The sequence below is a fragment of the Triturus cristatus genome, chromosome 4_1 (assembly GCF_964204655.1).
Source record: "Triturus cristatus chromosome 4_1, aTriCri1.1, whole genome shotgun sequence".
Lineage (NCBI taxonomy): Eukaryota > Metazoa > Chordata > Amphibia > Caudata > Salamandridae > Triturus > Triturus cristatus.
The window spans coordinates 1,265,326,836-1,265,348,175 of record NC_140585.1 but is presented as its reverse complement, the minus strand read 5'-3'; positions in this window follow the sequence as shown (position 1 = coordinate 1,265,348,175).

The following is a 21,340-nucleotide window of genomic DNA, read 5'->3' as shown; positions in this document are numbered from 1 at the left end:
AGGAGTGTCGGAGGTTCTACCATGCAGTGCTGAATTTGAAAAAAAAAAGATGTTGGGAACCCATAAATTGGGGGTCAAAGTGTGGCAGAGGGAAAGGGGTGGAGCCACGAGGGGAAGAGCTTGAAAAGCTGAGTCTGAGAGTCAACTTACACAGTTATTTTTTTTTAAAAATCTGCTGCAAAGAAATTGGCAACAACAATCAATGTTCCCTATAATTTTTTTGTTTGGTGAGCGGCAATACAGTTTCTTTGTGCACACTATTCTGAGATGTGTGCCCAAAGGAACTTACAATGAGCCATTATGCAAGAGAGCCTGCTACCTCTTCGGTGACCGGGTGAAAGAACAGTTTAATTTTTTACACAAATGAAATAAATGATAAATTTTATTTTTTTATATTATTATTCAAACTGTATAATCTAAAGGCAAATAGGTGTTGGTGAAATTTCGGAGAGGGTTTGGTGCAGCTCAAGCAACAATCCAATCTTGTCAGTCCAACAGAATATCCAAAGAGGAGTTTTGTTAAATTTCACATGCTCCTTTCCTAATTCACTGCAGCTTTTCCCTTGCCCAGGCCTCTTTCTACTGACACCCCCAGGTGCAGGTTCAGCTTCTCATGCACATCTCTAAATACCATCTGCACCGTCTACCAGCCAAGTACTGTGGGCAGCACCTCCAGGGCCCCAACTCAACTCTACATTCCATGCTTAATTTTGAAGAAAAAAAAAATATGTGTGTATATATATATATATATATATATATATATATATATATATATATATATATATATATATATATATATATTATTTACTGGCGGTCGCCAGTAGATAGTTATAGTTAGGATCGTGTTTCCATAGGAAATCTCAAAATTCTATTTTGAATAACTGTTGCGCCGGTTGACGAATCCTCGCGAAATTTTCAAAACTAATGGGGCGCTCCGCTCAGCTCCTACCCTGAAAGTCTCGGGGTGATTCGTCAAGGGGGGGCCGAGAAAAAAGGGGGGTCCCAAAACGCGTTTTCCCCATGCATTTTTCCATAGGACCTTTAGTCGAAGGTACAGTCCTGACGGCTGAACAGAATTACTTGAAATTTGGCAGAGAGGTAGTCCTCAGGTCAGGGAAGTGCCTTTTGCAGGTCTGGTGTCAATCTGTTCAGTATTTCCTGAGAAAATAGCATTTAAAAGCATATAAATATCTATACGCGCGCACTGCGCGCGAGCGAAATTCTGATTGGTTGATAGATGTCAGTAAACATTCAAATCGGTCGAAATCAGGAAGTGTCGGCCGCCATATTGTCTGTCGCACTGAAAAGGGAAGGTGGAAAAAAGGTGGAAAACGTGAAAAGGGGGCAGGGAAGAGAGTTCCTGACCCCCTAACCGTTGTCAGGGGGTCACAGAAGGACCACCAAGGGTGAAAAAAACATTTTATTATCTTTGAAAAAAATCGCGGGGGTGCGCGCACGGTGCGCGCACGGTGAAAAACCTTGAAAAAAAAAAAAAATTAGTAAATACATAACTTAGCATTTAAAAAACCGTACAAATTCACTTAAAAAACCATAGGTTTCACACACGTTATAGTTAGGAATTAGCATTTAAAAAACCTTGCAAATTCACTTAAAAAACCATAGGTTTCACACATGTTATAGTTAGCTGGACATTTCACTCGTAAAAAACCAATGAAATTCCCCCGTTATAGTTAGTTCAGATAACTATAACTCGCGCGACCGCCACTCTATCACAAGGATGATGTCATCAGTGATGTCATGAGTGATGCCACTGACCATGTCAGGAGTGATGTAATATGTGACGTCATGAGCAGTGGATTGCGGGCTCGCGAGTTATAGTTATCTGAACTAACTATAACGGGGGAATTTCATTGGTTTTTACGAGTGAAATGTCCAGCTAACTATAACGTGTGAAACCTATGGTTTTTTAAGTGAATATATATATATATATATATATATATATATATATATATATATATATATATTATCTACTGGCGGTTGCCAGTAGATAGTTATAGTTACAACCTAGTTTCCATAGGAAATCTCAAAATTCTATTTTGAATAACTTTGGCGCCGGTTGACGAATCCTCTCGAAATTTTCAAAACAAATGGGGCGCTCCGTTCAGCTCCTACCCTGAAAGTCTCGGGGTGATTCGTCAAGCGGGGGCCGAGAAAAAGGGGGGGTCCCAAAACGCGTTTTCCCCATGCATTTTTCCATAGGACCTTTAGTCGCAGCTACAGCCCAAACGGCTGAACAGAATTACGTGAAATTTGGCAGAGAGGTAGCCATAAGGTCAAGGAAGTGCTTTTTGCAGGTGTAAATCTGTTCAGTATTTCCTGAGAAAATAGCATTTAAAAGCATATCAATATCTATACGCGCGCACCGTGCGCGCACTGTGCGCGCACCCTGCCGTGCGCGAGCGCAATTCTGATTGGTTGTTAGATGTCGGTAAACATTCGAATCGGTCGAAACTAGGAAGTGTCGGCCGCCATTTTGTCTCTCGCAGTCTGAGGGGGTGAAAAAAAAGGTGGAGAACGTGAAAAGGGGGCAGAGTGGACAGTTCCTGACCCCCTAGCCTTGGTCAGGGTGTCACAGAAGGAACCCCAAGGGAGGAAAAAACAATCTTTTTTTTTTTTTTAAATCGCGAGGTGTGCGCACCGCGCGTGCACGGCACGCACTGCGAACCGTGGGTGCTCGGTGCGCGAAGAGCACCGTGCGCGCACGGTGCGCGCATGGTGAAAAACCTGAAAAAAAAAATTATAAATACATAACTTAGCATTTAAAAAACGTACAAATTCACTGAAAAAACCATAGGTTTCACACACGTTATAGTTACGAATTAGCATTTAAAAAACCTTGCAAATTCACTTAAAAAACCATAGGTTTCACACGTTATAGTTAGCTGGACATTTCACTCGTAAAAAACCAATGAGATTCCCCCGTTATAGTTAGTGCAGGCAACTATATCTCACACGACCGCAATCCTCTGCTGATTACATCACTGATGACATATGTGTCTTTATTAAAAATAAATATTTGTAATATATGTATAGCTAAAGATTAATGGAAGAAGACATGGGTAAATAAGTGTCTAAATACAGTGATGTAATATCTGACGTCATCAGCAGAGGATTGCGGTCGCGTGAGTTATAGTTGCCTGCACTAACTATAACGGGGGAATTTCATTGTTTTTTTACGAGTGAAATGTCCAGCTAACTATAACATGTGTGAAACCTAGGGTTTTTTAAGTGAATATATATATATATATATATATATATGTTTTGACAAAGACCGCGGTAGCGGTTGAAACACGTTACTTGTGTTTGTAGCACGTTGAGGATATACATACATCCAGAACAATCTTCCTTTCCAATTAATAAAGAAGAGCACCCCACACCGGACCTCAATGCAGACATGCGTTTTTATTGAATACATCACAAAGTGGCAGCTTGCTTAAAAACATATTATCCTGACTCGTTTCGGCTTATGTTAGAGCCTTGCTTAGAGGTAAGCTTTCCAAAGGATTGCGGTGTTCACTACATCATTATATACGCCCTTTAGAGACTACCAGATTCCATCATAGTCTCACCATACTTCAGTCCCTAGAGTGCATTGTTGCACATTATCAAAGTCTTATGACGTAGTGAAAGCCGCAATCCTTTGGAAAGCTTACCTGTGAACTAGGCTGTAACATATATATATATGTGCAAATGCCCACATTTTTTTAGGGTACTCTGACCCCTTCTCCTACTGACTCAGACTACTTATCCCACTGGGACTCTTTGCTGCCTGCTTGGACAATGCCCAAAGCTGTATTTCAGTGAACAAAGCCAGTGAGCCTGCCTTCCTTAACAAAGAGTTAGCCCCAAGAAAGGTTTGAAAACAAAGTGTCAAAGAGTGCATCTTAAACACAATTTTCACATATATTTACCAAATAACCCTGTGCTCACAAGGATTCCTTTAAAGGGCACTTTCATGTTTCCATTTTGGAGGGGGTCATGGGCTTTGCTTCTGAGAGAAAAAAAGACACCAGTGCAGCATGGTTCATTTTCTTTTTTCTCAGCGGAATGCATACATGCAATAAAACCCAATGTAGACTGGCGGGCAGCTTTCTGAATTTTGGTTCTCGAACAATCTAGCAAAATATTTTTAATATTTAAAACCTGGACCACTATCTGCAGGGCAAAGTTCAAGTGTCCTGATCCCCATAAATAAGTAGCAGCAGTGGACTCAGGCCACCACCAACTCAAATTTGGTACTGCTGAGATGCATGTGTGATCTTGGTACTTAACCTGTTCAAAATTGCTGATGGTACTCCCATTTTCATTTCTGAGAGCTGCCTTAGTTTGCTAACTCTCTGACATGCCTCTAATTTCACTCACTTACCTAGATTGTCTTTTTCTTATTCTAAATCTCTATTGTTTGTTTTCTGTCTTATCACTAACACTGTAATGGATTCACCCTTACCCATGGTCTTTTAGTTGTTAGCTCACTCAGGCTCTGATTACCACAGAGCAGGTAATGCGGCTTCATGTGCAAATTTTCATTTGTTCCTGAACTGGGTTTACAGCTCTGGTAAATCCTACGTTTACGCCAATGAAAATATTGCACAAATTGGGGGGTTAGAGTGCAAACTAATGCCTTGAATACCCCAGACTGGGTGAAATCGTGTGCAATTTGCACTTGTCCCTTATTCTGAGGACTGCAACTCCTAATTGGGTGCAAATTGTACACCGGCTACTTACCACATGCCACACAAATGGTAATTATGGGTTCAAAAATATGTATTTGTATTAGCACAAAAGTGTGAGTTGGTCTAACGGCTAGGGCGCCGACCTCGAATCTGGGGAACTGGGTTCGAGTCTTGGCAATGACGCTGAACATCCTGTGATTCTGGGCAAATCACCTAATCTCCCCATGCCTAACAAAAATGAATGTGTGTCCTCATGTAATGTAACTGGTGCTATGTAAAGCGCTCTGATACCCGATTCGGGTCAAGTTCGCGCTATATAAAACTCTGCAAAAAAAAAAGGCCCTCTCTCGTCTTCACTTTCCAAATTGCTATTTATTTTACCCACTATTTCACTTAGGCAGAATCAGTCATACTTGAATCCAATAGCACTTGCTATTGTTAGCTAACTACAACAACCATTATTTGCTGGGCAATGGGCATCTATAGCAAATGAGGAATTTGGCATAGCACTCCAGTCTCAGCCGGTTACCAAAATTCACGTTGAATAGGAACCAACACTCGCAAGCAACTGAGAGGATAGCTCTCCAAAGTTAAATCAAACTCTGATCAACAATGGAAATGTTCGGAGTGTTGTAATATGTAATACCAGACTGTGCTGCAATGTCATACAAATACTTATATATTTTCTCCCTCTCCAAGTTTTTAGAAACAAACATGTCAAAGTAGAGGATGAAGGTACCGATAAACACATGTAGGAATGAGACATTAGAGCACGGAAAACTCAATGCTAAATTCAGAACCAATCTACCAGACTAACTAAACAAAGCTTTCAGGTGATGACGTAATGTAGAATTCAATGTTCCATTAGTCTAAAACATTTGAATGATTTTTTTGTTTGGTGTAAAAATGGGCATGTGTTTATTTTATGTGGTTTTTTTTTAGTTTTTTTTTTAGCAAACTCAAGGCCCAACAGGCATCAGAGCGCTTAACAAAGAGACTGGCAAAAAGTAAATAGAAACATACAATATTGACAAAAAGGAGATAACATCAAGATAAATAGCAACATTTAAATCTGAATATGTGTAAACAACATTTTCTTTCCCTTCTCTTGACAATCAAATTTACCAGTACACATTTTTAAATATTATATATTTTGAGATCTATACATATTTAGTGTTCATGGAGTAGTTAAACTAAGAATAGTAGCTTGCATTGTAATTAAATGTTTACAAAACTTTAGAGGTGGGCGAGCCACTGAAAGCTCGAGCCGGAAGTCTGACTCTGGCTCAGCTCGAGGTCCTTTTGGGACCTCGAGCCCGTAATGAGGCAAGCTTTCACGTGGCTTCTGCTTGCCTGCCTCCCTGTACCCTGGATGTTGTGTTACAACCAGATTTGTCGACTGGAGCAGGGTGTTATATAAAAACCGCAGAAAAGTGCACAAAGAGTTCAAGAGAAAGACATAAGAAAAGTCAATAGATATCCATTTACTGCATGATCTGTACAAAGAAACACCAAGAACCTGGATAAATCGTGGCTTCCCTGTTTAAATTGTCTTAGGCAAAAATAATATTTTACCAAAATTCTTTTTTTTCATTATCGTGTAAAAAAAGCGCTTTCAAACATGTGAGTTCAGAAAAACTGTTGTGCAAACACCTATGTTTGATTTATTAAACCATAATATTGCTCCATAACAACTTGGCCCACATACAGGGTTACATGAAAATTGTCTTGCCTATTAGTTCACTCATGGTTCATGTTTAAAGTACTTCTCAATGCAGTGCCATAATGTGATGTATTAATGTCAAAGCTTCCACATGTCACAGAACGTGATGTTTGGTGTAGAGTTTACCTGTTAAATATTTTCATAGCTCGGCTCTTGAATGGGCTCTCCCCATTAATGTGTTAGCTTGCTCACCTGTACAAAACTTTGAGATTTAATGACATATCCCTTTAAAAAAAAAAAAACTATGTGGGAATGGAAATCTCACTGCAGAGTGCAGTAAAGTTGAAATAAATCAACAATTTTGGCAGACCTCTGTGTGCATACAGTACAGAATCTTGCAGCTGACTTTTCCAAAACTGTCATTAAACCCCAAAGTTTTGTACAGGTGGGCAAGCTAACAAATTAACGGGAAGAGCCCCAGCAAGAGCCGAGACCTGAAAATATCTTAAAATATCCATTTGCATTTTGGAATGGGTAATGTCCGTCATATTTGGCTGAGTTTGTCTGTGTTCTGATCTGTTGGCAATAAAAGTTAAATGGTGTCAAACACAATGGAGATCACCCCATACACAGATGCAAATGATTACTTTTCAGGTTTAATTAACCAGGTTTCTTTAATTTCTCGTCTGCTGGATTTGTCAGCTTGGACCTTAAAGGTCTCTCCTTTCAAATGCGTGCTACAGTGTGCCCCCTGCTCAGAGTCTGATTTCTGTGGACGCGGCCGACCAGGCGCGCACCTTAGAAGGAACAGTGACACCAACCTATGTGACAGTAAATCTATTCTAGGTCATTTAATAGGCCACAAAGAGGCTGTATTTTAAAATATCTTACAGGATTAGAACACATGCTGCCGAGATCTTTGTGTGCCCAGCAATTTTGAGGGGATTATAATAGCAGGAAGATAACTCTAGTGGCACACGCAGTTCTGGGTGAATTATGTGTTTCGTCCAGTCACACTTTTGACTCATAAAGTGACACAGAGAGAAATGTGTGTGCTGCAAAGCACCTCATGGAAAATGCAGATCACAGATGTATTTTTTATGTAGGTAGATACGTGGGCTATTGCCTTTGACACTGAAATAATTTTGTTACTTCCATTTAATAAGTTGCAATTCTTTTAGTATAACACAGTTATCTATTTACCAGCATCAAGGAGCTGCATTCAAATTGTAAGTCATGGATTTGTGTACTATTATTTTTTCTCAATCAGTTGTTATTCTAAGATTATAAAGATACCTTTGGGGAGAAATAAAGTCTTGTTAGTACAGACAACCACCATCACTGCGTTACATTTTATATCCTGACTTTGTTTCTCCTGATCCTTCACTCTTGACATATAGGGGCCGATTCTGATCCGGGTCGGAAGGGCACCGAACGTGATCCGGCCGGAAAAACTACGAGCTGTACGCGTGTTTTCCGCCCGACTCGTACAGCTGTACAAGCGAGCAAGTACGATGCGAGCTACGTGAAATTCACCGACCGAGTCGTTTCCGGGTCCAAACTGCTCCGTACGGCTCGGTCGTAAGCTAACCGTGGCGTGCAATGGATGCGATTTACGACCGAGCCAGTACGATGCCCGCGTCGGACAGCCTGTGCGGGCCGTAGTGTCTGGCTCGCAAAACGTCCAGGTGGTTGCCTTTGGGGGTCTGCATCGGACCCCCTGTCACCCGCAGCCCTACGACTCGGACACAGGGGGAGACCCAAGGGTCCCCCCAACACAGGCATGTATGCTGCGGATGGCACCGACGCGTGCCCACTGTAGGGGGCGACCTTGCACAAGACGTACCCATTCAGTCAATGGGGGCCCATGTACGAGTCGTACGACTGGCTCCCATTGACTTCAATGGGAGTCGGATCGAACCGAGTCTGGCAGAATACGGCCGCATCGTACTCGCTCGGTCGGACTGCAGGATTCCGGCTCGGTCGGAAAACACTCCGGATCCGGCTCGGTCGGAGTGCTTTCCGACCCGGATCGGAATCGGCACCATAACGTCTACATTTATGGATATGTGATTCCTATTACTGATAAACCTCATTGTGTTATTAAACATTTCCTGTATATTGATTTACACATTTGTATGATTTATAGTGCTTCTGTGTGTAGTGTAAAGCACTCTGACACCCTACACTAGGATGAGTAGCACTGTAATGGAATTTAATATACGGTGCTATTTAAATCATTATTTGTGTAATTACTCATACACATATAAATATTGCATTCTTACATAGGGGAATGAACAAAGTCAAAAACCTGCCGCCAAGTCCTAGTTTCACTAAAGTTATTGTGTTTACTTTCATTGCATTGGCATATATGTAACAGGCAGGGTGATACATGCACAAAAGAAGGGCTGATGGCCTTTTAACCTTTTTGTATGGGTGCTGGCCTGTGGCAATGGTCAACACCCGCACTCCGTCCCCTGTGAGTTCCACCACCATTGGCCAACGCTGGGATGGGCTACAAAGGACGCTCAGGTGCTTGAACTAGAAGGATTCCTCTTTTAAATTTTTTTGCTTGGGCTGCTCAGGTCCGAGCCTTGTTTTGTTCTTTTTGGTAATGACAATCAGCGCAGGGCACGCTAGTGTGATTATTACTTAAGTAAATGTAAAACAAGCCGATTGGCTCATTTTTTTTTCACTGCATCATAGCTCGTGGGCCTATCTCAGCCACCCCAAGTGCGGATTGAGTTGAGGTAGATATCATTGGAAAAGGAAAAATCTCTCTTTTCCAATGCAATATCTTGCCAGCGGATCACTGCTAGGGGATCGCCAAAGGAGAGCGATCTCCAAGCAATGACCCGCCCACTAGACACCAGAGATTTGTGGTAGGGACAGCAGCTCCTTTGGCAGGGGCATGTGCCACCCCTGAAAAGCTTTAATCTTTCTGCACTTCTCCCCCACCCCCGGGGGTGAAGGGGGCGATCACCCCTAATGTGTCCCACTGAGAGGCAGAAATCTCGCTAGACACCTGGTAAATATGATTAAAAAAACACATAGGGGTTGGGGCTGCCCACATAGGCATGGTCATGCCCCACCCCACTCCAAAAAGAGTGAAACAGTCTTTCTGCCCCACCTGGGGAGTGGATTGGAGGTTTGCCCCAATCACCCTTCCCTGCGTGGGGGGCAGGGGGAGAGCCAGACCACTAGACACAAGGGAATATGTTTATAAAAAACATAAACACAGGGGTGGGGGCTGACCACTATGGGCATGGCCATGCCCCAACTCCAAAAAGGGTGCAAAAGTTGGAGGTTTTTCCCAATCTGCCTCCCTCGGGGCAGAAAGCCCACTAGACAACAGGAATATTGATAAACAAAAAAGAAAACACAGGGGTGATGACACGGCCATATCCCCACCCCAAAAAGAATGCAACAGACCTTCTGCTCCCATGGGGGTAGATTGGAGGTTAGTCGCAATCTGCCTCCCTTTGAGGGGGCAGAAAGCCCACTAGACAAAAGGGAACATTTATTTTTAAAAAGCTTAGGGGAGGGGGGTGCCCACCATGGGTATGGCCATTCCCCACCCCAAAAAGGATGCAGCAGTCTTTCTGCCCTCTTGGTAGGCAGTTTGCAGGTTTGCCCTAATCTGCCTACCGGGGGGGATGGGGGGGGCAGAAAGCCCACTAGACACCGGGTCGGGCAGAGAGGGGACTTGCCACCAATTTGCCCCCAGGGGGCAGTAAGCCTACTGAATGGCGGCAATATGTTTTTTAGAATATAATGAGGTAGATCTGACCCAACCCTCACCTCTAAAGCCTCAACAGTCTTTCTGCTCCCCGGCATCCCAGTGGCAATCGAGAGAACATTTGATTCTTTGGGTGTTGTTTTTACATATGGCCCAAAAGAGTGGGGCTAACTAAATCCGAATATCGCTCCACTTGCCATGGTGAATGGCTGCACTTTTAGGGCTTCAGTAGGCCACCACCTGGGATAACCTACCAGACACGGACATTTCTGAAGAGTAGATATCGATGGGAGCACAGGGTGGTATGCCTTGCGTGGATCCCATGACGTTTCTTGACTGCAGTGATCTGCACATCTCAAACTCTGCCTAAAATCATGCATGTAAACTTTCGGAATACACAGTGATCCACAAAGTTCTTACTACCCAGCTTTCCCCCCACTTATAAAACAAAAACCACTACCCTTCTTGTATCAGTGGGCCCATTGTCCATTGTCCATGACAGGAAAAGACCCAAAAACGTAATGTGGAAAATTCAACTTTTTGTGTATTTTGGCAACGGTAGTAGCTGTGTTAACTGGGACTAAGCTCAGCCGCCACCTAGGGAATCCTACCAAACCCACACATTTCTGAAAATTAGACACCCGGGGGAGTACAGAGTGGTGTGCTTCACATGATTGCCATGATGTTTTCTTACCCACAATGCCCTGCCAGCCTCAAACTTTGTCTAAAATCACACATTTTCCTTGCATTTTTTTGACGTAAACTTCCAGAGTCTGATCGAGAAAATGTCCCCATTTGTCCCAATAAAAACGCTACCACACTTGTGTGGCTGGGCCTAGTTACCATGACAGGAACATTTCAAACCAGGATCGAATAGGATCTACGGGGACTACAGGGCATTGTAGGTGATACAATGGCATGCAATACATGTGAAGCACACCACCCTGTACTTCCCCTGGTGTCTAGATTTCAGAAATGTCTGGTTTGATATGTTTCCCTAGGTGGCACCCAAGCTGGGCCATGTTAACGCAACAATCTCCCTTGTCAAAGCATTTTATTGACTGGAAATGCTGATGTTTCACATTGCGTTTTGGACACCTGCCTGTTGCAGGCGCTAGACACACCCACCGAAGCGAGGTACCAATTTTTTCAGGAGACATGTGGGAACGCTGAGTGTTAGGTCATTTGTGGCTCCCCACAGATTCTAGAACTTTTCCTCACAGAAATGTGAGGAAAATGTGTGTTTTTAGCTAACGTTTGAGGTTTGCAAGGACTTCTGAGTAAGAAGGACTGGTGATAGCCACACAAGTCACTCTACCCTGGCCTCCTCTGGGTGTCTAGTTTACAGACATGTGTGGGTTTTGTAGGTTTCCCTAGATGCCGGCTGAGCTAGGGCCCGCAATCCACAGCAACCCACATTGCAAAAAAAGGGTACGTTTTGAGAAGAACAATGTGATACATGTTGCATTTTGGGCCCTTTCCAGTCGCTGGCACTAGGCCCAACACAAGTAAAGTACCATTTTTTGTGGGCGACGTGGGGGAGCGCTGGGTGGTGGGAAGCTTGAGGCTTCCTGCAGATTCCAGAATTTCCTGTGAAGAAATGTGAGGAAAATGTGTATTTTTAAGCCAAAGTGTGAGGTTTGATGGGGCTGCTGGGTATGAAAATCTGGTGAGAGCCACACAGGTCACCCAACCCTGAACTCCCCAAGGTATCTCGTTTTAAGAAATGTCAGGGTATGCTAGGTACCCTGTGTGCCTGCTGAGTTATGACACACAATCCACAGCTACACACATTGTAAAAAAAAAGTGTGGACTCTGCTGGGTGAAATATGTCCCCAGGTCAGGTGTTGAGGTGTTGTGCATTGGAGGCGCTAGGCCCAGGCTTACAAGAAAAGTACTGTTTTCATCAGGCGACGTGGGAATACAGAATAGTAGAACATTTGTTATTACCATTTGGAATTCTCTGAATTTGTGGCTTCCAAATATAAGCCAGTATGCAAGGAAGAAGACACTTTGCAAAATGACCTCTGATTCACATGATAGTATGGTTAATCCCAAATTCAGACATGTACAAATAATTATTGTTCCTAAACTCAGATTCTTGTGAACATTTCAAAAATACATGTTTCCTTCATACCCATTTTTCATTCTTGATATTTTCCCATATGAATTGCTGAATGGTCTTTACACAATGAAAAATCATTGTAAGGTGCAGCTCAGTTGTTGGTTTGGGGTATTGCGTGTTCTTGGGAAACCTACAAACCCCATATATTGCAGCGACCTAAAGGTCTCTCAGACGTATATGTGTATTGCTTCTGTAATTCAGCTATCATGACAAGACGTTACAGATTAAAACTTTTTTTCTACTAGTTTTCAATATATATTTGTTTGTTTTAGCATTCAGTTTCTTTAGGAAGACCTTGAGGTAGCTACACAAATGACTCCACCACAAACTGGAAGAAGGTTGATACTACACAAATTATGAAAAATTGGCTATCTCTTAGAAAAATGTCGATTTTTGATTCAGATGTACTTGTTCCTGAAAGCTGGGTAAATTGTGATTTTAGCACAAAAAACATTTTGTTTATTTCATGTTTAGGTAAAACAGACACTTTCTTGTCCAGCACCTTTTCCCCATTTTTCCCCTCCACCCCCCAGAATAAAATTGGCTATATTTTTTGACTAATTTTGCAGTCCTCTTAATGATAATCCAGCCACCCTGGATACCTTTAGAATGCCCATGATGCGGGGTAAAAATGCACAGATTTGGTGTGGATATCTGAAATGGAAAAAATGTTAAGGAGGTATAAGCGTAAAATACCACAAACCGTAAATAAAAGAAAAAAGGGCTTAGGACTGGGGTTTAAAAGCCTCAGCAGTTAAGGGGTGAAATAAGGCATTTGTGGCTGGAAATAAAAAAACAAAACTAACTGCAGGTTGCTGCTACAGTGAGAATGCAGACAATGTGGGGGCGCTGCGGAATTATGTACCGATGTTGGAACATGATACCAGGACAAATGCATCATCTTTCCCTGGGAAATAGCTGTCGGGATCAGGATCCGGTTGAACTTCCCAGCACTGCTAGCACTTTTATCACTGAGGCCACCATCCTTGTATTTTACTATTTTACTCCACCAAGTGTCTAACAGAGAAGCTCTTCACAGGGCCATAGCCAGGGGGGGCATTTGGGGGAGGGCCAGCCCATGTTAATCTATGCCACCCTCCCCTAAGACAGAGACAGCTGGCACAATATTTATGAGAAATTCAGTTTAAATTCAGTTTATCCAAAGAAACTCCATTAATGTTTGAATGCACACAGTCTAATTGGAAAGAAACATGCTGAAGTTCAGAAGGTGAATGAGCAGTAAAAATTACTTTTTCATCTTGTTACTTTTTCTGCACATTCAAAGACATTGGTTAAATGTCAGGCTATGTGTTCTGAAAAAATGCTGCTTATTCTTTTAAGTGGAAATGCTGTTTACTTTTCTTTTGCTGACTGCAAAGGGAGAAGACTTTGCAAAGTTAACTATTTTACTAGAACCCTCCTATCTGAGTTCTGGGCTCTCCTGCCTACTAAAACTCGTCCTCTAAATATATGGGGGCCACTAGTCACTTATCTCCCAAGCCGCACCCCTCAGCAATCAGCGACCACTCCCGCGCTCCCCGCCGGCTCGCCGCCCGTGGTGGCCGACGGTGCTGGTCCATAAGCTGGTCCCCTCTGGTCCATGGCCTCCCGCCTTTGTTGTTTTCCTCCCTTGCATATGACGTTTTATCTTTGGGAGTCTACTCCTGCCCTTTTTCTTTGAGCTGCTGGTAACTCTTCAGGACATAGTCTCTATTGTCACATGAACATGTGATTATCTTTGCTGTACTGTAATGTATCGATACGCCTCATCTTCGTACCTATGGTGATTGTGTAATTGTACTGTGCATATTCTTTGAAATAAAGGTTTTTTGAAAATCAAAAAAAATAAAATAAAACTATGTTACTAGAGTACAAGCAGGGCCACTTGAATAATAATGCGGCAGAGAGGCCTAAATTGTGCGGCAAATTTGACTAAATTGTGCAGCAAAAACATAAATTCAGAAGCTTAATGCAGCACAGTTTGTGATAGTATTACTTAATTCTGTTTACACATTACCACTTTATGGGGAATGGTTTCACTTAATTACTGGCAGTTGCACACTCAAATACAGCTATAGGTAACTGAAGAGATGACCAGTTAACCTTTATGAAGGACCTTCCATTGAGCAGAAGCAGGCGTTGCAGCATTTTTAGTAACTTTTGATTGGGTTGAGCAAGAAATATTTTTTGGTTAAAACCTGCAGATTATGCAGCAGATGGTGGATTATGTGGCAAATGCAGCAAATTAATTATGCGGAAAACGCAGCATAATTCTAGCAGCCCTATGTACAGGTAGTGTGAAAAGAAAGACTGTAGGATGCCAATTTCAGACACAAAAACATGTGAATACTTGTACATCAACAGTACAGATATTTCAACATATATCAGCACTTATGAAAGCACAAATGATGCACATTTGCTCTTGCAATTTTGAAGTATGATGGAAATAAAAGATTTTATAAGGAACAAAAAAAACTTTGTGAAGGGGGGCGTGGCCAGCGAAGATGGCTGTGCGGACATAATCCACAACGGCTCTGCTGCAATCGAAGAAATTTGCGGTAAAACAGCCACAAACGCCAGTCTTGCTTCGGCACACTGAGCGGGACCGACTCCCGGGGGTAAATCCAACAAATCCTGGCAAACCCGGGACCCGGGTACGCCGAGATGCAACCAGATGTAGCCAAGGCCCACTGAGACGGAGAAGCGTGGGTACCCCCAATGGCTGTTTAAGTAGCCAGGAACCAAGTGGGCCTGTATCAATAGCTCAACGATATCGCTGAAGAGAACCCCCTGCATAAAGGAGGGGGAAGGACCACAAACTGGCTGGTCCGCTGTGAATCACCTACAGTGAGGCTGCGTCACACCCACAGCGCCGGTCACGCACAACCGACCTAGGAAGTATTGCAGTGGGGACTTCGATCACAGAAGGCAGCCTCTGGTGGGACCCCCTGCAACTGTAGCCGCACCACAATGGAGGGTCCCTACCGGGGAAGTGCTGCTCCAGACTCGAGGTTTGATGAGCTCAGAGGTTCTGAGGCCCTGCCTGACCCCAAGATGGTGACCAGAGGACCTGCGGATTGGCGGTGAGTGCAGCGACCCAGGTCTGGGTGGTTGGTGTCCCTGGGAGGAGACAGGACTGTCCGGGCAGTTGGCCCTGCATATACAAAGCCTTCCAGCTCCTTTGACAGCCCAGAACGGAAGTAAATACTTGATGGCTGAGCTTGACATGGCGGCCCAGGCAGATATTCTGACACCATTAAGTGCCATACCGAAATCTAGGACATAGCCCGCGTGCACTAGAGGCACATGGGAGGCTGCAAGGGAGGCTGCACATAGTAGGACCACGAGGCGAGGGCTGTGAAACAGGGTCTGAACCCCCAGAGACACCCGGGAATCACAGGACTACTACAATTGATGATCAGAACACTTAGCACTTAAATGAAGGGAATTGCCTAGAGAGCTTTGCTAGAGACCCATTTTCCTTGTCACTACGGCTGCAGCAGAGGGCATCTCTATGCTGCCAAAGAAACAACACAACAGAGTATCTAACTACTTTGGCCCTACAGAAGTTGGTAGTAGCTGCTAGACAACGAGAGGAGAAGACAAGACATGATGGCGTTCACAAAGGAAGATCTCCTAACCTTTTTGCGCAAATTCAAAAGGGAACTATGGGAAGAGCTCAAAACAAATAATTTCACAAGTGCTGCGCACACCTCATTATATTCCATTTAACTCAATGATTGTATATCTAAATCGCCTATGCGTGCTGCCAAGAGGAGGTAGCCAACACCCGTAACGACATGAACATAAAGCACAAGTGACACTTCACCTGTAACCTGGCTTCACAGCAATGAAATCATTAAACTACTAATACAATTAATTCAAATATTAAATCACTTTCAACCTCTGTCATTTTTCCATTCATTCATGGATATTTCCTCTCAATCATCAAACACATCAACGTTGAACATTGTAGTGATTGCTATTGTACAATCTTCAAAAGCATTTATATAAACAAAATGATAATCAACATATCATGATATGCATCTTGCCCATCTTCAATATATTTAATTAGCGTAATGCCCAATGCATTTCGGGATATCAGAATCCCTTCTTCAGGGGCTGCCGTACTAGTCTGGATGTCCGTGAGTCTCAACTCCAAGTATGCTTGTCAATAAACCAGGCCACTTCGACCCTGTTTTAATGTCGTGCAAACTGTGAGATGTAAAGCCAATCTGCCAATTGAATTCCCATCAAGCCTTCTACGCATCCAGATTGAGTCGTGTTCGTAAAACTTGCTCCTCTCTGTACTAGCTTAACTCAGTCAGTTAAGCAAGTACCGAGAGGAGCGAGTTTTATGAACACAACTCAATCTGGATACACAGTCAAGAGAAAGTTTAAGTTGCCATAACTGGTCTGTGGAGAAGAGGGCTACAGAGAAAATGAATATTTTAAGAAGTACAGAGGGGATAGCAGAGAAGATAGAGAGAAGAAGTTTGAGAAAAGGAAAGAAGATTGAGAGAAAGAAAGGAGAGTAAATAGAAAAAGCAAGAGAGAGAGAGAGAGCAGAAGATGCAGGAATGGGAAGATAGATGCAGCAGGAAACAAAGGATTGAGAGAGGCAGTGAGGGCAGAGATTAGAAGATGGGGAGGCAATAGAAAAATGTAAGAAAAAGCCTAAAGAAGCAAAATCAGAGCTAGATACACAGCGGGATAAGGCGATTGGAGATTTTAAGTTGAATTTAGAACTTCTCATAATTTTGGACAATGCACCTGGCCCAATGTAATTTCAACACCCAATGCTGCATGTTATTTGCATGTTTTTTTTAAAGGGATCTTAGTGTAGGATCCAAAAATCACCTAGCATAGTGGTCTTTAAAGTCCTAATAAGGTCTATTCATTGTTACTTGATCGACACTGCATTGGGCATATTGCCCAAAAGTTATGTTATGTTATGTTAATTTATTTCTTCTATAGCGCTCGGCTACTCCGAGGAGCATCCCGGCGCTTTGATAAAGAATATCGGCAGGCAAAACAAGACATAACAACTAAAAAAGCAGACAGAAGAGAAGAATCAAGTTTATTTAGTAAAAAGTTTATTTAGTAAAAAGCCACGTTTTAAGCTCTTTTCTAAAAGCAAGGAGACTGGGAGCCTGTCTGAGAGAAAGTGGTAGTTCATTCCACTCCTTCGGGGCTAGGTAGCGGAAAGATCGACCTCCCATCCTTGCACGCCTGATAACCGGGACTGTCATTTTGGATAGACAAGATGATCTCAAAGACCTGCTGGGTACATATCGGGAGAGACGTTTCCTTATGTACTTAGGGCCAGATCCTTGTAAAGCTTTGAAGGCAAAAGTCAGGCACTTAAAAAGAATTCTTTTAGCGATCGGTAGCCAGTGTAAAGAATTCAATAAAGCCGTGGCACCTGCTCTTCTCGGGAGCCCGTAAATAGCACGGGCTGCCGAGTTCTGGACCACTTGCAAACGGGTCAAAAGATATTTTGGTAGACCCAAGAAAAGGGCGTTTGCGTAGTCCAGTCGAGATCCGATCAAGGCCTGAACAATAATCTTCCTATACTGGAAAGACACTAGAGGAAGAAACTTCCTCAGCATCCGTAAAATGCCAAAGCATTTACCTGAGAGGCACGAAACATGTGGCCCAAAGGACAATTCACTGTCCACAATCACTCCCAAATGTTTAGCCTTGAGAGACACGTTGTCAGGTGGAAACAGATCTTGTGGCCACCAAGCTTTCCAGTCTGGTTCACAGGTGCAACCAAAAAAGAGCAGTTCCGACTTATCTGAATTGCACTTTAATCCATTACACCTGAACCACTCAAAAAACGCACCAAGGCAATCCCTGATCTGTACGCCGTCGAATGACCCGCCCCTATCACAAGTGAACAGGAGCTGGGTGTCATCGGCGTAAGATACGATCTGGGCGCCAAAAGACTCCGCGACTACCGCCAGAGGGGCCATAAAGATGTTAAATAGCATGGGGCTAAGAATGGAACCCTGCGGTACCCCTACCTCTAGTGGAGCCATATCAGCGGAGAAAGGGGGCGCCCAGATCGTTTGCCGGCGGCCGGCCAGAAAAGATTTAAGCCAATTCCACACCGTTCCCCGAATGCCGCTCTCCCAGAGTCTTACAAGGAGGCGATCATGAGGGACGGTGTCGAAGGCCGCCGACAGATCTAACATTACCAACATGGCCCTTCCTCCAGAGTCGAGTACTTCCCTGATGGCATCCGTGACCTCGAGAAGAGCCGACTCCGTGCTGAAATTTGCACGGAACCCAGATTACGTGTCATGCAACAGGTCGTTTCCTTCGATGAAATTGGAAATCGTCCGATGTGCAAATTTCTCGGCCACTTTCGCCAGGGCAGGGAGAAGGGAAATAGGCCTATAGTTGGCATGGATGAGGGAGTCCAAGGTAGGCTTCTTGATCAAAAGTGGCATCCCCTTGTTATTTGTTACTATATATGTCCCAGGCCTGAACGTATCTTCAGGATCGAACCGATGCTCTTAGAGGTCCACCTCTCGACAGCTCCAAGTTGTGATATGAGTACACACAGACTTTAGGATGGTCAAGCGGGGAAAGGGAAGGATGGGGACAGAGGGGAGGGAGACCTGTGAACACAAAAGCAAAAGGAAATATTATAATTCGCGTTCGTCAGATGAGATGACATTTACCACTGAAGCCAATGTGAATGCCGTTCCTCTAAAGGTGGTGCCTAGTTTAAATAGATAAGAGGACCAACCACCATCGTCCAATGGGCGGGGGTTAGTGGTGGTGAAGGAGTACTAGGAGAGTGAGGGATTCGGAGGGGATCTCGCCGATTCAGAACTAGGGTCCTCACACACCCAGCAAGCTAGGTGTCATGCTTCATCATTTGGACCTGCTCCTCGTTGGGACGGTGCTGCAATACCCAACGGACACCCGCAAAGGGGCTCTTTGTTGGAGATCTTTTGTTCCTTAGCCGTTTGATGAAGTGGGCGTGTGTGGCCTGTGAAAGTGTTAATACAGTCAAGTGCAGTGAGTGCGTTAAAAAAAGTTGGGTATTCCAAATAATATTTTTATTCAGGTTGGTTATCCACCTTATTAAAAGCGTAAAGAGTGCCAGCTTCCCTGACGTGAGGGTTCAGTTGAAGCTATGCTCATCTCGTGGGGTCGACATGTTCTTGCCTAATGGTTGCTCAATACCGTGGCAATTCTTCAGGACCTAATATGTGAATATTGAATCTATCTACACTTAGTGGTGCGGCTAATAGCTAACTACCACAGAAAGTCACTACATCAAGTATCTCCAGTAGTGATGTTTGATGACCTCCCACTTTCGAGAATGTCACATCTGCCGGTGCGGGCGAATCAACGAGACACCTCGGAGTATGGTGTCATGTCCAGCGGGGGACCGGAGTGGTTCACCTACCCTCCTCGCCTGTACCGGGATGACGGGATTGCAGCGCCAACCCAACGAGGAGCAGGTCCAAATGATGAAGCATGACACCTTGCTTGCTGGGTGTGTGAGGACCCTAGTTCTGCATCAGCGGGATCCCCTCCGAATCCCTCCCTCTCCTAGTACACCTTCACCACCACCAACCCCCGCCCATTGGTCGATGGTGGTTGGTCCTCTTATCCACTGTAACTAGGCACCACCTTTAGAGGAACAGCATTCACATTGGCTTCAAGGATCTGACAGGGCACCAATACTGGACCTCGTATAAAAAGCCCCACAGTCCCCCCCCCCCCCCTTTTGAGATAGATGACATTTACCACTCCCTCAAATACTATCGGTACCCGACCTTCAACTGACCTGTAAAGAAAGAAAATGCTTCCTTGCGCAAATGGGTGGTGAGCAGGTGACCTCAATTCCTTATATCGTATACTGCAATGAACAATACAGAAGACTTTATAAGCTCTCTATGTTCTATCTCACCTAAGATCCCTGCCGTGTGTGAGATAGCTAACCCTGGGTTTCAACACCTACCCTTGATATCAATGTAAGATGGCCGGAAATGCTAAAAGAAAGGACCACCTGCATCTGACCACCCCTGTGGATAAGTAAAGAAGAAGAAGAAGACCTAGCATATAGTGAAATAATGTTCTTTGTAGCGAGGTTCATTTGAGTGATAGGTAAGCAATGAAGTCATACACAAACATAGTATAGTTCAGAGAATAAGCATTATATTGTATATCGTGATATCAAGCAACAAACAATAGTTATGAGAGTTCGAAATCACACTCTATGTGGATCGAAAACCCAATCTCTAAATGTGGCCAAAATAACCCCACCCCCTGCATGAGTCCCTGCCATGGACTCGCCAACAGGGAAGGAATGACGAATGCCCCTAACAGGTTAATGTGTAGATGACTAGAGCAAAGGTCTAAGCACAAGAACAAACAATAATATTCCCTCGCATGAGTCCACCAAAGGAAAAGACTCGCCAACGCAGGGAAATATGCAATGATTGCTGGAACAACCAGCCATTCCGAGAAAGTTAGAATAGAGCACTCTTCGGACTCGAAGAATAAATGAAATAAGCGGTACCGAAACTGTACCCTTACCCAACCAGGATAACCAAGATCTGCCACAAATCAAGTGCACGGACGACAGGATACCAGGAATAATCGACAGCGTCTCCTGCCGGTTCCTCTATTTTCCATGGTTCCGGATGTCACGCACGACGGTGCGTCTGGCATCAGATATCCGCTGCCGCCGCTGGGAGATGTAGTTCTCCAGCGTGCCGGCTCTCACCCGATGCCTGTCAGTGTGTGTCTTCATGATCCCTGACAATATACTCTTGGTGAGAGTACTGACAGCTTCTCTTTTAATGCTTAGCAGACATGTCTACAGCTGCTTTCAGATTTGCTGGTGAGTGCAACCTACTTGCTGAGAAGTCTAAGTTCTATTAAGGGGGTGATCTTGCTTTCTACTGTAGACTGAAAAAAGGCAACCTATTAACTGTTTTACAACATGAAGCTTAACTTTTATCTGCACCAGTAGCAATGCCAAAGAATACCTCTGGAAGTAAATATTTTCAATTTTTAGTACACAAGGCAGGACGCCATGCTTTGCACATTCACCCCTCAGAAAAGTGCATTCTTGTCCAAGCAATGTT